The sequence below is a fragment of the Pelophylax lessonae genome (genome assembly GCF_965119305.1).
Source record: "Pelophylax lessonae genome assembly, chromosome: 1".
NCBI lineage: Eukaryota > Metazoa > Chordata > Amphibia > Anura > Ranidae > Pelophylax > Pelophylax lessonae.
In genome coordinates, this window is record NC_138768.1 from 498,977,039 (window position 1) to 498,992,643 (window position 15,605).

The window sequence follows — 15,605 nt, forward strand, 5'->3', positions numbered from 1 at the left end:
ACTCAGATTTAGAAACAGGAGTAGAAGAAGAGGTGGGGCGCTTTTAAGGTGTTGGGAAAAATGGCTGAATAAAAGCCATGATCTGTCTCCGAAATGTTTACAAAGATGCAGAAAATTCTAATTTTGTCAAATAAGCCACTTATTGCATGCCTGAATTAGAGCTAGAATTGGATGCTGAGACCAGTGTTAAGTCAGGTTGCTGCTCTGTTGCAAAGGACACATCATCACTCTTAAGGCTGAGTGTTAAGCAGGACTTCAGCAGAGCAAATGTTCAACAGCTGTTTAGAGTTGGCTCCCTTTTGCTTGGTCTCTGCTGTCTCTGGGCATTCCACCATAGGATACTGATGGAGTAGAGTGTGGGAGATAGGGAAAGAGTGCCCAGTCAAAGTACTGTACATGGTGACTCAGGTATAGACAATCCTGTAACAAATCCTTGTTGTGAAAAGGCAGGAGGAAGAGCCTGAATAACTTATAAGGGTTCTAGAAGGAAGTGGCATTAATGTGTGCAATCAGTGGAGTGATGTAACAACTAGGTCCTCCACCAGAGACTGTGCTCTGAGTGATTAATTTTTAGTGCCAAGTTTGAAAAGTTTTCACTGTGAATGGAATACATACAAAACATTGTCCCATTTTACACAGTATCTGTCAAAGGTACAGGGTGACTCTGACCTGTTCACGATGCTTGCTTTTATATAAAGTCTAGGCTTTACCTCTCTTGGTGGGAAAACTCCCACTGAGTTCCATAGCAATGGAGCGCGGACCTTGACCATAGCATCCTGCGGCTACCAAACGCATTGCATTGCCAAGCACCCCACGTAGGATCCAGTGCACAAAGTAACATTACAGGTGGTCCCCACAGCCTGGGGTCTGGGTACAGATCCCAAGGCTTTACAGACAAAGCACCAATGCGGATATACTGTTTCTGTACACCAAGAAAGACAATGAAGTTTGAATGAACAATTCTATGAAAGTAATAAGTAAAGTGAAGCTGGTTTCTCTGTGAAGGAGAAGAGCTCAATCATCTACAGACACTAGCAAAAAAGGAAGGACTCCTTAAGTGGGGTAGGGTTATAGGGAAGGTGTGTCCTTAAAAGCTTGTCAGCACAAGCATATAACCCATGCTGTATGAATAAGTAAAAAAAAATAAAAAAAAATAAAAAAAAATGAATAAGTTGCCTGTGTCCTGTACCGTGTAATTAAGATGTTATTTTTCATTCTTTCTAATTGTGTGTTATTATTCACTGATACATACTGTATATTCAGGGTCTTAATCTACATAAATACTCCTTTTATTTGGGGACATAGGGCTAAGGATCTTTATCTAAGGATCATGCAGTACAGTCATTGAAAATAAATATATAGAGTAAGCACGCCACATCTAAAGAATGTATTCACCATAAAGATGTATTCAACATAAATAGAAGCACTGTAGTACAATAGGCACAAATATCCTAATATGTCATATCACATTAAGCATACTACAGCAACAGTATTTGCAACACAGTAAATTCCAACCTATACTGAAAAGAATACATGCATGTAAATGGGTAAAAGTGAGCAACACTTTAAAAATTTTGTATAGTACTTTATACTATACTTTAGTATAGTATTTTCAAATAGAATAGTAAGACAGAAAGCAGAGCCAAACCCTGGTGAAAAGTGAGAGATGAAGAAATCAACTTATGGGGGGAGAGAATCCCTTTTGTTAGAGACCTCCTGCAGTTACGAAGAATAATTTCTCCACAATGTCTACAGCTACAGTGGTCAGTGAAACATATTTCACAGCTTATTTACTGCTTTAAAAATAATAAGCTAATACTTGAAAGCCCGTAGATTGGCTAGAGGTTCACTTCAACATCACTCCCAAAATACACAAGCAAATGAGCATTAGCATTTTGAGAGGCCTGGCCATGTTTGTTACTGTCAAAGCCAAATAAAAATTAGAAAAATGAAAACATGGCTCAACCATGTGATTTACCCCCCCCCCCCCTTTACGTGTGAGCAATCCTCTAGACTCGGGGTGCCTCTGGACTGAAAATTCTTTTGAAGGGTGCCATCACCAAGGAACGGTTGAGAAACACTGGTCTAGGCAAGTGTTTTTTGTGCTGAGAATATTTAAAGCTTCCAAGTCCAGGAATTGCAGTGTTAAAGAAACTGTAAATGTGAAACCTAAAACTTTGTCATGTTTCAATACACATCAGAAAGAAGAAGTTTTCGGTATGTTGAAATACCACTGTTTCTGCTTCCCTTTTTGTCAGTATAGATTAGTGTTCTAAAAGTAACACAGGGTCATTCTGTTCTGGACTTATCAATAGGAACTACGGTATAGAAAAAGGATATCTTACATTTTAAAGTCACAGCTGTGAAAAAGCATAAAGGTAAGTTTTAGTGCGTTACACTCATCTATTTTTTTTTTTTTATCTGTACTGGATTAAGATGAGGTGTGTGTTTTCTTCTTTTGCTTTTACATTATGCATGTTGTCTATGATGTTTAATTTTACTTTATTTATTAAGAAAAACTTTCTAATAAAATAGATTTCCCACTTTAAATCCACAACTATTTTGAATTAGTGAAATAACAAAAAATATACAAATATATAAACTTACACAAACAAATGTAGGCACTGAGGGCTTGTTCTGTTCTTACATGCAGCAGCCCTTGCCTTGCTTCTGAAAACGTTGGTTGAACTAGATGGACTTGTATATTTTTGTCAATCTGACTATGTAACTGATCCATATGTCGCCTCCTCACCGCCTGTTATAACCCTAAAAAAGATAAACTACTGCATAACAGACGCATTCATTGTACGTGGTTGCGATGCAGCTCCATACCCCTAAATGGGTCGCATTTAGCAGTGGTACCACCCAGCAAAAACCAAACATTGTTTAATTTTTGATGTAGCCTTGATGCGTAGCTTCATGATTGCGTACAGCCCTGAGCAATTTGGGGTTTACGTACACTGTTGCTAAACAGAACAGAAGATTACCTTGCAAAGTGAACAGCCTGTTTTTTTTTTAGGTCAACCCCATGGATATCCCTGCCATTGTAGTCAAATGGTCACTGTCTATAGACATGATATCAAGTTGACTTGTAAACTACATCATTTATTGATTAACTGAATTACTTTTGTATTTGTCCCTAGTTAGCTTAATGTTAGAGTAGTTGTATGCTTCTCACTAATCTCATATATCACACATAAGATCTTTAGTCATAGTTCTGTTAATCTCTACAGCTCCTTTTTTTCTCATAATTACAGGAAATTCGTGTTTTAACCACTTGCCGACTGCTCACTGAGCTGGTACTGCGGCAAAGTGTCTCGTTATCGTCCAGCGACGTAGACCTACGCCGCTGGACTCCTCCCCTTCTCGGAAGCGCACGCGTGCTGCCGGAGGCTTGCTCCCGCTGTATTCAGACACAGCGGGAGTCGGGCCAGGGGAGGAGAGGCGGTGATCACGAGTCGGGGATCCAGTGAGGAAATCCGCCCCCTTGTGTAAACAAAGCGGGCAGATCTACTATGTGACAGGCAGGGACAGATTACAGGATTCAGCATAGCTGAACCTGTGATCTGTGCCTGTGTCACACAATTCCCTCCCCCCACACACGTCAGTAAGCACCAGGCATACATTTAACCCCTTAATCCCCAATAAAGTTAACCCCTTCCCTGCCAGTGTCATTATTACAGTAACAGTACATATTTATAGCACTGATTACTTTAGTAATGTCACTGGTACCCCCAAAAGTGTCAAAAATTTCAGTTAGGGGTCCGATCTGTCCGCCACAATGTCGCAGTCCCGCCAAAAAAATCGCAGATTGCCGCCATTACTAGTTAAAACAAACAATAAAAATGACATAAATCTTTCCCGTAGTTAGTAGCTGCGATAACTTTTGCGCAAACCAATCAAAATACACTTATTACGATTTTTTTTTTTTTTACCAAAAATATGTAGCAGAAAACAAATTGGCCTAAAATGTTAAAAAATTTAGATTTTTACATTTTTTGGGGGGTGGGGGGTGGGGGGGAATTTCATATAAAAAAATTTGAAAAATATTGTTATTTTTTCAAAATTGTCGCTCTTTCTTTGTTTATAGCGCAAAAAGTAAAAATCGCACAGGTGATCAAATACCACCAAAAGAAAGCTCTGTTTATTGGGATAAAAAAGACATAAATTTAATTTAGGTACAACATTGTACGGCTGCGCAATTGTCCGTTAAAACAAGGCAATGCCGAATCGCAAAATATGGCCTGGTCAGGAATGGGGTAAAATCTTCCGGTCTTAAAGCGGTTAAAAATACGCTCATTGAGAATTTTTTTGTCAAAGACATGTACCTAAATACATTTTGGCCTAAATATAAGACAAAAATTAAATATATTGGATATTTTTTAACTGTCAAAGTAGAAAATGTCAATTTTTTTGCAAAATTTTCGCTCTTTTTTTATTAATACCACAAAAAATGAAAAGCGCAGAGGTGATCAAATACCATCAAAAGAAAGCTCTGTTTATGGGAAAAAAAGGACGTAAATTTAGTTTGGGTACGGCATTGCATGACCGCGCAATTGTCAGTTAAATTCGCACAGTGCCAAGTTGCAAAAAGTGGCCTGGACGTAAAGCAGGAAAATCTTTCGGTGGTAAAGTGGTTAAAGTGGAGTTCTACCCTAAAATTTACCTTCGGCCCATCTTCTTGCTCCGGGTCACCTGAAAAACAAATGGATAATCGCATTTTTTTTTTTTTTTTTTTACTTGCCTTGTTTTAGAAGATAATATACTTACCTTACTTCCTCTTCCTCCCTTGGCAGCCACGGCGAGTCGTCACTTCCTGGCTTGCAATGATTCCTGGGAGCTGAACGTCATCACTCCCAGGAATCAATGCGCCTGCACCGGCCCCGACGTCAGTTCCGGTGCAGGCACATCATACCTTTCTAAACAGCTTCTGGGCATGCCCAGAAGCTGTGCAGGGATGACGCTGCAGCCCCGGAAGTGACGGCGGAGCCGGTGCAGTGCATCTTGGGACCGAAGAGGGCGGAAGAGGACACAGAAGAGGATCGCGCTGGCTTCAGCTGCCCACACCTGAGATGGCAGCGCTGGACAATACATTTTCAAGGTAAGTATTTCTTATAAAAGGTAAGTGCAACCCGGGACAGTTCAGAGGCTATCCATTGTGGAATGCACTAGCCCTGACTGTCCCGGGGGTATTTTTATGTATTTTTTTTTGTTTTAGGTGGAACTCCGCTTTAATTAAAAAATACATGATGCTGCCAGGCCTGGATTTGTCTATAACCAACCAGCTAGCACATAGAGTGGCAGGAGTGCTTGAGGTGGCACACAACCAACAACATATAATACTGACTGTTAGGAATACATTTCTGTAGTAAACAGTGATAGTGACAGTGGCTTATAGCGGGACTGCGATATTGTGGCAGACAGTAGGGACACTAACCGACACTTTTGGGCGCAAACGACACTAATACTGACTGTTAGTAATACATTTCTGTATACAAGTTCCTAACAGCTGCCCACCCTGTGTACAGTATGTGAAATCAGGTTGGGTCTCTATCCTTGCTGTCCCTGTGTAGTTTAACTTTTTTTTTTTTTTAGATCATGAACTCTGTACATGATTTAGGTATGCACTGAGAACCAATAGGGTGACAATTACTGTTCTAGACAGTAGTTCTATGTGTACTAATGTAGAGTGGGCAACCTTTCTCTTCTAGTGAGTCTGCCTTCAACCTTGGAGTGCTTTGTGTGGCTATGACGTCTGATTTTGCAAGTATGATTCCATAGCTCCCAACTGTCCCTGATTTCGAAGGGCTGTCCCTGATTTGTAACAAAGTCCCTCTGCGCCTATTTTCTCCTTATTTGTCCCTCATTTTGGTCTGATCTATATAGTTGTATATAAAATGCACTTTTGATCTTTCAAAAAGTGTTTCCCAGTGCAAAACCTTTAACCACTTGACCTCTAGAAGATTTACCCCCCTTCACGACCAGTCCATTGTTTAGATACGGCACTGCGTTACTTTAACTGACAATTGCGCAGTCGTGCGATGCTGCACCCAAACAAAAATAATGTCCTTTTTTCCCCCCACAATTAGAGCTATCTGTTGGTGGTATTTGATTACCTCTGCAGTTTTTATTTGTTTCGCTCTAAACAAATAAAAACCCCACAATGTTTTTGAAAAAAAAAAAAAAATAATATTTTTACTTTCGGCTATAAAACACGTCCAATAAAAAAATATATAAAAAAAAAATCAAATTTCTTCATCAATTTAGGCTAATATGCATTCTGCTACATATTTTTGATAAAAAAAAAAAAATTCCAATAGGCGTATACTAATTGGTTTGCGCAACAGTTATAGCAGCTACAAACTATGGGATTTTTTTCTTTTTTTTTTTTTTAACTAGTAATGGCAGTTACATAGTTACATAGTTAGTGAGGTTGAAAAAAGACATCAGTCCATCCAGTTCAACCTATGATGTGTGTGTGTGTTTGCTTATAGCGAGACTGCGATATTGTGGCAGACCGTAGGGACACTGACACTTTAACACTTTTTGAGGGCCAGTGACACTAACACAGTGATCAGTGCTAAAAATATTCACTGTGTCTGTCACTGTACTAATGACACTGGCAGGGGGGGGGGGGGGGAGTTAACATCGGGGGCGATCAAAGGGTGAAATGTGTGCCTAGCCAGTACTTTACTACTGTGGAGGAGGTGCTTGTACTAGGAGAAGGCATGGATCTGTGTCTCTGCTAAGGATCCATGTCTTCTGTAGTGACTGACTGCCGTTCTGCCTGTGTAATGAAGCATCAAGTCAAGTCTAATCACAGCAGGATTGGCCTGCCGGGGGCATGCGTGTGTGCCCCAGACCCGGAAGTGCAGGATCACGTACTAGGTACGTGATCCTGCGCAGGAGAGCCAACTTGCTGCCCTATATATACAGTATACAGTCGGCAGGCAGTTAAGGGGGCATGGCAGGGGGTGTTTCCTTTGCCTACATACTTTTGCTAATAGATGTCCCTCGTTCCCATCTCAAAAAGTTGGGAGGTATGTAAATCAACAGCTAGCCTGTCAAGTAGGTTAGGAGTAGGAGTGACAAAGGACAGTTGTCCTAAGATGGCAGGAAATATAAATATGGCCCTTGATACTATGCATAACAACAATCTTTTGAAGAACAGGATGGCACTAGTACAATCTGTGTACAAGAAATGGTAGATTTCCTTTCTTGGTACCAGAACAGCACAGCTGAACAGCTTGCTTTGAGGTGCATCCTATTTAATTGAGAACTAAGAGTACGGCATGAGTCCGTGCTCTACTGAACCATTTCAGATGATTTACTAAGGGGTATATAGACTGTTTAGTGAATATATTGAATTTTCACTAGTAAATAATGTATGTAATGTGTTCACGTCAATTATCAATCATTTGCAAGGTAAAATCTCAGTTTCTTTTTTAATCTACCCAGCAAATTTTAAACATTTATTTTCCCTGAAGCTCTTCTCTAACTGATATAATATGCAGATTGAAATGCAGCTCTTTGAAATAGTAGATACAAAAGTAATAATGTTACTTTCTGGCTCTCTATATCCCCTCTAAACATTGTTTATAAGCACTGTGGCAAACAGGTTTTGACAGGAGCAGCTATTACAGCTCTGAATTTTGACAGACTAGCAAGCTACACATGTCATTTGTACTTTAAAGAGTTTTTGGGGTGTGTAGCATCCTCAATGTCCACAACGGGTTAGGCTCCATGTACACGGGACGTTAGAAAAAACGTGCTGCAAAGCTAGTTCTGACGCCGGGAAAAAGAAGCTGTTAAACCTGCTTTCAGTAGCTTTTTCCATTTGTGTTATTGCACGTTTGGCCACGTTGCTTTTAGCAGCGTTTTTTCTGCCTCCATTCAAAATCAATGGTTCCCTATGGGAGCCTATTGATTAGAATGGAAGTCACACCGCAAGTCGGATCAGGATGATCCGACTTGCAGCACTGTGAGAATCTTGAGGGGGAACTCCATGCCAAAAATGGGAAAAAAAACTGCGTGGGGGTCCCCCCCAGGTTCCAAACCAGGCCCTTCGGGTCTGGTATGGAATTTGAGGCAAAAAAACGGCGTGGGGTCCCCCCAAAAATCCATACCAGACCCTTATCCGAGCATGCAGCCCGGTAGGGCAGGAAGGGGGAGGGGACAAGCGAGCGGCCCCACCCCCCCTGGACCATACCAGGCCATATGCCCTCAACATGGGGGGGGGGTGTTGGTGCTTTGGGGCAGGGGGAGCTCTGCACCCCCCACCCCAAAGCACCTTGCCCCCATGTTGATGGGGACAAGGAGGGCCTCATCCCCTCAACCCTGGCCGGTGATTGTGGGGGTCTGCGGGCAGGGGGCTCATCAGAATCTTGAAGCCCCCTCTAACAAGGGGGCCCCCCAGATCCCGGACCCCCTCCCTATGTGAATGGGTATGAGGTACACTGTACCCCTACCCATTCACCCTATAAAAGGCAGTGTATGGAAATAACGACAGGAGACGTTTTGGAAAGTTTATTAAAAATCTTCATCTGTTCTTCTCTGCTCTGGTCTTCTCCCTCTCCTGGTCTTCTGCTCTTTTGCTGTCCGCTCTTTTGCCCTCAGCTCTTCTCTTCTTCTTCCTCCGGTCCTCCTCCGACGATGTCTCCGGTGATTATGCCGGTCTCCGGTCTCTGCAGCTTGTTATATAGCCATTGTGGGCGTGGCCCCCGATGACATCATCAGGAGGCCCCGCCCCCTCATGTCACAGATTACGTCATCTGTGACACTAGGGGGCGGGGCCTCCCGATGACGTAATCGGGAAGCCACGCCCATAATGGCTATATAACAAGCTACAGAGACCGGAGACCGGCATAATCACCGGAGACATCGTCGGAGGAGGACCGGAGGAAGAAGAAGAGCTGAGGGCAAAAGAGCAGAAGAGCGGACAACAAAGGTGCAGAAGACCAGGAGAGGGAGAAGACCAGAGCAGAGAAGAACAGATGAAGATTTTTAATAAACTTTCCAAAACGTCCCCTGTCGTTATTTCCATACACTGCCTTTTATGGGGTGCATGGGTAGGGGTACAGTGTACCCCATACCCATTCACATAGGGAGGGGGTCAGGGATCTGGGGGCCCCCTTGTTAAAGGGGGCTTCCAGATTCCGATGAGCCCCCTGCCCGCAGACCCCCACAACCACCGGCCAGGGTTGTGGGGATGAGGCCCTTGTCCTCATCAACATGGGGGCAAGGTGCTTTGGGGTGGGGGGTGCAGAGCTCCCCCTGCCCCAAAGCACCAACACCCCCCCATCTTGAGGGCATGTGGCCTGGTATGGTCCAGGGGGGGGGGGGCGCTCGCTCGTCCCCTCCCCCTTCCTGCCCTACCGGGCTGCATGCTCGGATAAGGGTCTGGTATAGATTTTGGGGGGGGACCCCACGCCATTTTTTCGGCATGGGGCTACCCTCAAATTCCATACCAGACCCAAAGGGCCTGGTTTGGAACCTGGGGGGGACCCCCACGCAGTTTTTTTTCCCATTTCAAATCAATAGGCTCCTATTTCATAAGCATATATACAACATAGTGGTTAAATTTACCTATCAGCATGTCGTTTGAATGTGGTTGTACGTGGTACCCAGAGAAAAAACATGAGGTAATGTCCTGGTACAGGTTGGCATACAATCTGGGCATTCCAGTGCTGCAAAGCAGAAGTGTTAACCACTAAGCCACTGTGCTGATCCCAGTCCATTCACACCTGTGCAACTTTAAAATCATGCAATTTCCATAGCAACTTTACTCAGCGACTTGATAGTACTTTGGTGTGATTTTGATACGACTTTGGATGAGTGCGACTTTGGCTTTAACCAATGTGATCATTTTGTTTATGCTCCACAAAGTCCTTAGACATGTGCTGAACGGAAAACAAATTGTTTAGTTTTGTTTGGTTTCTTCATTTTCTAACAAATTCCATATTTTCAAAACGATTGAAATTGATTGACCAATTTGAATTCTGTGCTGGTTGTTAAGGTGCGGGCCGGGAAGCCGGCTGCCGCATGCTTAACAACCAATGACTCATCAGCTTTCAGTGGGTTTCCCCACTGACAGCTGAATGTAAATGAAAGAATGCTGGCAATGAAAAATAAATAAATAAATAAATAAATGAAAAATATGGCGTGGGGTCCCTCCTCCAATGCATATTAGGCCCTTCAGGTCTGGGATGGATTTTAGAGGAAATCCACGCCAACATCCATACCAGACCCTTATCCGAGCATTCAACCCCGCAGGTCAGGAAAGGGGGAGGGGTGATCGACTGCTCCTCCCCCTGAACTATACCAAGCCACATGCCCTCAACATTAGAGGGTGCTTTGGAGCGGGGGGGGGGCAGTGGTTGTGGGGTTCTGTGGGCAGGGGGGCTTATCGGAACCCCTACACATTCATCAGAAAAAGTGAGTGAAGACACAACACAAATTTTTGACAAGTCCTTTATTAAAAAAATTATAAAAAATGTTCCCCAGTGTAGGTCCTTTGTCAATCAGGCCAACTGCCGCCTACCAAAAAAAAGGAGAAAATACCCCCCAAAAACCTCTGGCTCAGACGAAGCATCTCACTGTCTACCTGCTTCGGTCCCAGAATGCCCTGCACCGGCCCAGCTCGTCACTTCCGGGGCAGGCGCATCATCCCTGCACAGCTTCTGGGCATGCCCAGAAGCTGTTTAGCAGGGAATGACGTGCCTGCACCAGAAACTGGCGACCGGGGCTGGTGCAGGCACATTGATTCCTGGGAGCGATGACGTTTAGTTCCCAGGAGTCAATGCAAGGTGAAAAGGTAGGCGCGGGCCGCAGCCGCAGAGGGAGGAAGTGGAAGAAAGGTAATTATATTTTCTTCAATACCAAGGTAAGTAAACAAAAAAAAAAAAATTAGGACTATCCATTGCTTTTTCAGGTGACCTAAAGCAAGCGGATGGCCCAAAGTGTTTTTTGAGGCCGGAACTACGCTAACCACTTGCCGACCGCCGAAAGTACATATACTGCGGCGGTCAGCCCCGTGCAAACAAAGTGACGTATGGGTACGTCACTCACCCGTGAGCCAATAGGGGGCGAGCTCGCGCTGCCAGAGGTGCGCTCCCGCCCCCGGCCCCGCTTGGTTATGGGCATCACCGTGCGAGTGACCGGAGGTTCCGATGTCCGCCAGTCACTCGCGATCTCCCGCTGGAGAGGGAGAAAGGCAGGCGGCTGCTGTAAACAAAGCCGCCTGTCATTCTCTCTGATGTAAGTGTAGAGACTATGCGATCCTGCTATGTAGGATCGTATGTCTCTGTGGTTACATCAAAAGCCACACCCTTTACAGTTAGAAGCACGCCCCTAGGGACATACTTAACCCCTTGCTCTCTAATAAAGTTAACCCCTTCCTTGCAAGTGTAATTTTTACAGTAACAGTGCATATGTATAGCACTGATTACTGTAGTAATGTCACTGGTCCCCCCAAAAGTGTCAAAAATGTCAGTCAAGGGTCCGATCTGTCCCCGCAAAGTCGCAGTCTCGCAAAAAAAATTGCAGATCACCGCCATTACTAGTTAAAAAAAAAAACAATAAAAATCACATAAATCTTTCTGGTAGTTAGTAAACGCAATAACTTTTGCGCAAACCAATCAAAATATGCTTATTGCAGTTTTTTTCACCAAAAATACGTAGCGGAAAACAAATTGGCCTAAAATGTTAAAACATTTTGATTTTTACATTTTTTGGGGGGGGGGGGGGGGGGGATTTCATATAAAAAGTGTGAAAAATGTTCTGTAACGATTTCAATTTAATTTGTACGCTTATTGAAAAAGGAATAAAAATATGAACATAAAAAAAAAAAACATATTTATTTTTCTTTTGATTAGGGAAAGAGCAAATGCACATTCAAAATGTCCATGTGTAGCAAAAATTTTAGGAAATTCCCATTTTGTGTTATAGGGTGATGCAAATTTTAGAAAAGGCAAATTCTCGCAGTTATTTTGTCATTTCAGCGAGTATGGGATATGTTGCAAAAAAAGGAAAGAGCTAGCTTCCTTTTATTACCTCATAGATTTTTTCTTTTTTTTTTACAATGCAATTTTGTAAGAGGAAGACCGTTGACTTAACAGTTCCACTTTATTAAGAAAGACAGTGCTATGTATTGTGTTTCTATCTGAAAGGCAAGGAGAATAGCTAATAATTATTAATTCTGCTTTTAGGATCTCTTTATATTTATTTGAGTAATAATATTACATTGTTATTCCTCATTCTAATGCAATATCATTGTACCACCATATTATGAATGTTTTCTTACCTAAAATATTTTGGATATGATTCCCTGAATGTTTTACAGTATAATTGGAAATTCAGATATATAGAATGTAATATAAAATGTGCTGCTTGCATTGTGACTGCATAAATATACAGATCAGTCTAAAACACTTGATTCATAAATAATATATCTGAAGCAGGTGAGTGGAAAACTGCGCTAACCCTATTTGTTAATATTATAAAGTGCTCGTGGGAAAATAAATTTAAAAATAATTCATGTAAAGTGCAATATAATAAATGTGAAATGACACCTTGTGTGTACCTATTCCTTCAAAATAGTATAAAGTGCAAATGTGCTATAATTGATTGCTCAATAATATAGTACAATTAATGAATGAGAAAACAGCCCTAAGGCTGTTAAAAAGTGCCAGCTGAAAAACTATTTAAAAATTTTAAATGTATAATGCAAATATAAAACCAACAATATTGTCCTGCAAGCCAATCGTGTATAAATACAAGTCCGTGCTGCAGTTGTGCCGATATAAAAAAAGTTTGCAAATGGTGCAAATACACAAAACAGTCCTTTCAAGTAACTCTTAAAAGTGCCGGTGCTGATGCATACATATATGCCGTAATGTTGTGACTCTCTGCTTCAGTATGGAATGGTAAGAATTCCCACTTACCAGATATGGTGGATTCCCGGTGGTGTACGCCAGCAGGAATCAATATGCGATTTGGTCACAATACTCCGGTCTCCTGGTGAAAACTCATCTTAAGAGCATGGCAAGTGCCCTGCAAACAAATGTGGATAGGGAAATAACTTAAAATAACATAAAAAACATAAAAATAAAAAAATATTTATCTTGAATGATGTAGAAGGAGGACGAGGCCCTTATGGAGTAGGAGGTTGAGGTGGTGGTGGATATGGTGGTGGATATGGCCGTGTAGGTGGAAGTGGCGGCGGCAGTGGAGTAGGTGGACGAGGTAGCCAATACTGGTTTTGGTATTTAATAAAAAAAAATTTCAAATTCGGGTACACCCCAAAAAAATAAGAAAGATCAAATCCAGCAATGGCTGGGTAAGGCCGGTATACATGTCTATTCTGCACAAGGTACGGACAAGTCCTGAGGGATCCATGCCTGGTTCATTTTAATGAATGTGAGCTTGTCCACATTGGCTCTGGACAGGCGGCTGTGCTTGTCTGTGATAACGCCCCCACCCGTGCTAAATACCCCTTCAGATAATACACTGGCTGCAGGGCAGGCCAGCACCTCCAAGGCGTAAAGGGCAAGCTCAGGCCATGTGCCCAACTTGGAGACCCAGAAGTTAAAGGGGGCAGACCCGTCATTCAGTACGTCTAGGCGTGTGCACACATACTGCTCTACCATGTTAGTGAAATGCTGCCTCCTGCTAAGACGTTCCATATCAGCTGCTGGTGCTGCTGCTTGTTGTGGCGAGCTGACAAAGCTTTTCCACATTTCGGCCATGCTAACCCTGCCTTCTGAGGTGCTGGCGGTGCCCTGGCAGCATTGACGACCTCTTTCTCCTCCTCCCCTGCCTTGGCCTTGTGCTTCCACTGTGCCCCCGCTGTCAGGTGGGAATGCCACCAGCAGCGCGTCTACCAGCGTGCGCTTGTACTCACGCATCTTCCGATCATGCTCCAGTGAGGGAATTAAGGACGTTGTCCTTGTAACGGGGATCCAGCAGGGTAGCCACCCAGTAATCAGCACAAGTTACAATGTGGGAAACTTGGCTGTCGTTGCGGAGACACTGCAGCATGTAATCGCTCATGTGTGCCAGGCTGCCCAGAGGCAACGAAAAGCTGTCCTCTGTGGGAGGTGTATCCTCTGTGTCCTCTGTATCCCCCCAGCCACGCACCAGTGATGGCCACGAGCTGGCCTGGGTGCCACCCTGCTGTGAACATGGTTCCATATCCTCGTCCATCTCCTCCTCCTCATCCTCGTCATCCTCCAGAACTGTGCCCTTGCTGGACAATTGTGTCTCTGGCGTTTGTGGGTGCAGGAACCCACCCTCGGAGCCACTTGAGAATGACTGCCCTGAAAGCCTTGGAAATGTTACCTCTTCATCCTCCTCCTCCTCCTCATCCTGTGCCACATCCTCTTCCATCATCGCCCGAAGTGTTTTTTCAAGAAGGCATAGAAGTGGGATAGTTAAGCTGAGAATGGCGTCATTGACACTGGCCATGTTGGTGGAGTACTCGAAACAGCGTAACAAGGCACACAGGTCTCGCATGGTGGCCCAGTTATTGGTGGTGAAGTGGTGCTGTTCCGCAGAGCTACTCACGCGTGCGTGCTGCAGCTGAAACTCCACTATGGCCTGCTGCTGCTCGTACAATCTGGCCAGCATGTGCAAGGTGGAGTTCCACCTTGTGGGCACGTCACATATGAGGCGGTGAGCGGGAAGGCCGAAGTTACGCTGCAGCGCTGACAGGCGAGCAGCAGCACGGTGAGAATGCCGAAAGTGCGCACAGACGGCCCGCACTTTCTGCAGCAGCTCTGACATATTGGGGTAATTTCTAAGGAACCTCTGCACCACCAAATTCAGCACATGCGCCAGGCAAGGGATGTGTGTCAAACTGGCTAGGCCCAGAGCTGCTACGAGATTTCGCCCGTTATCGCACACCACCAGGCCAGGCTTGAGGCTCATGGCAGCAACCACTCATCAGTCTGCAGTTCAATGCCCCTCCACAACTCCTGCACGGTGTGTGGTTTTTCACCCAAACAGGCAAGTTTTAAAACTGCCTGCTGTCATTTACCCCTGGCTGTGCTGAAGTTGGTGGTGAAGGTGTTACGCTGACTGGAAGAGGAGGCGGTAGAGGATGAGGAAGCGGAGTAGGAGGAGTTAGGAACAGGAGGCAAACTGAAGCGCCCTGCAATCCTCGGTGATGGAAGGACATGCGCCAAACTGCTATCCGCCTCAGGCCCAGCTGCCACTGCATTTACCCAGTGTGCTGTTAGGGAGATATAACGCCCCTGACAGTAATTACTGGTCCATGTATCCGTAGTTAGGTGGACCTTGCCACAGACGGCGTTGCGCAGTGCACACCTGATTTTGTCACCCACTTGGTTGTGCAGGAAAGGGATGGCTTGCCTGGAAAAGTAGTGGCGGCTGGGCACGACGTACTGTGGGACAGCCACCGTCATAAGGCTTTTAAAACTCTGCATCTCCATCAGCCGGAATGACAGCATTTCAAAGGCCAGGAATTTTGAAATGCTGGCATTCAGGGCCAGGGATCATGGGTGGGTAGGGGGGTACTTTCTCTTCCGCTCCAGTGTTTGGGAGATAGAAAGCTGAACGTTTCCAAGGGACATTGTGGAGATGGTTGT

At 44.1% G+C, this 15,605-nt stretch overlaps 1 protein-coding gene across 2 annotated transcripts in view; it reads left to right on the forward strand.

Moving 5' to 3' along the window:
* The first annotated feature begins 2,289 nt into the window (after window positions 1-2,289).
* Window positions 2,290-15,605, forward strand: part of LOC309566127 (uncharacterized protein) — a 102,261-nt gene continuing 88,945 nt past the window's right edge. The window contains exon 1 of one of the 2 annotated variants that reach the window (XM_082271183.1): window positions 2,290-2,378. The gene's annotated coding sequence lies outside the window, so the exon portion shown is untranslated. Of the gene's footprint in view, window positions 2,383-15,605 lie in introns of both variants that reach the window. The other variant, XM_082271184.1, reaches the window with a different exon arrangement.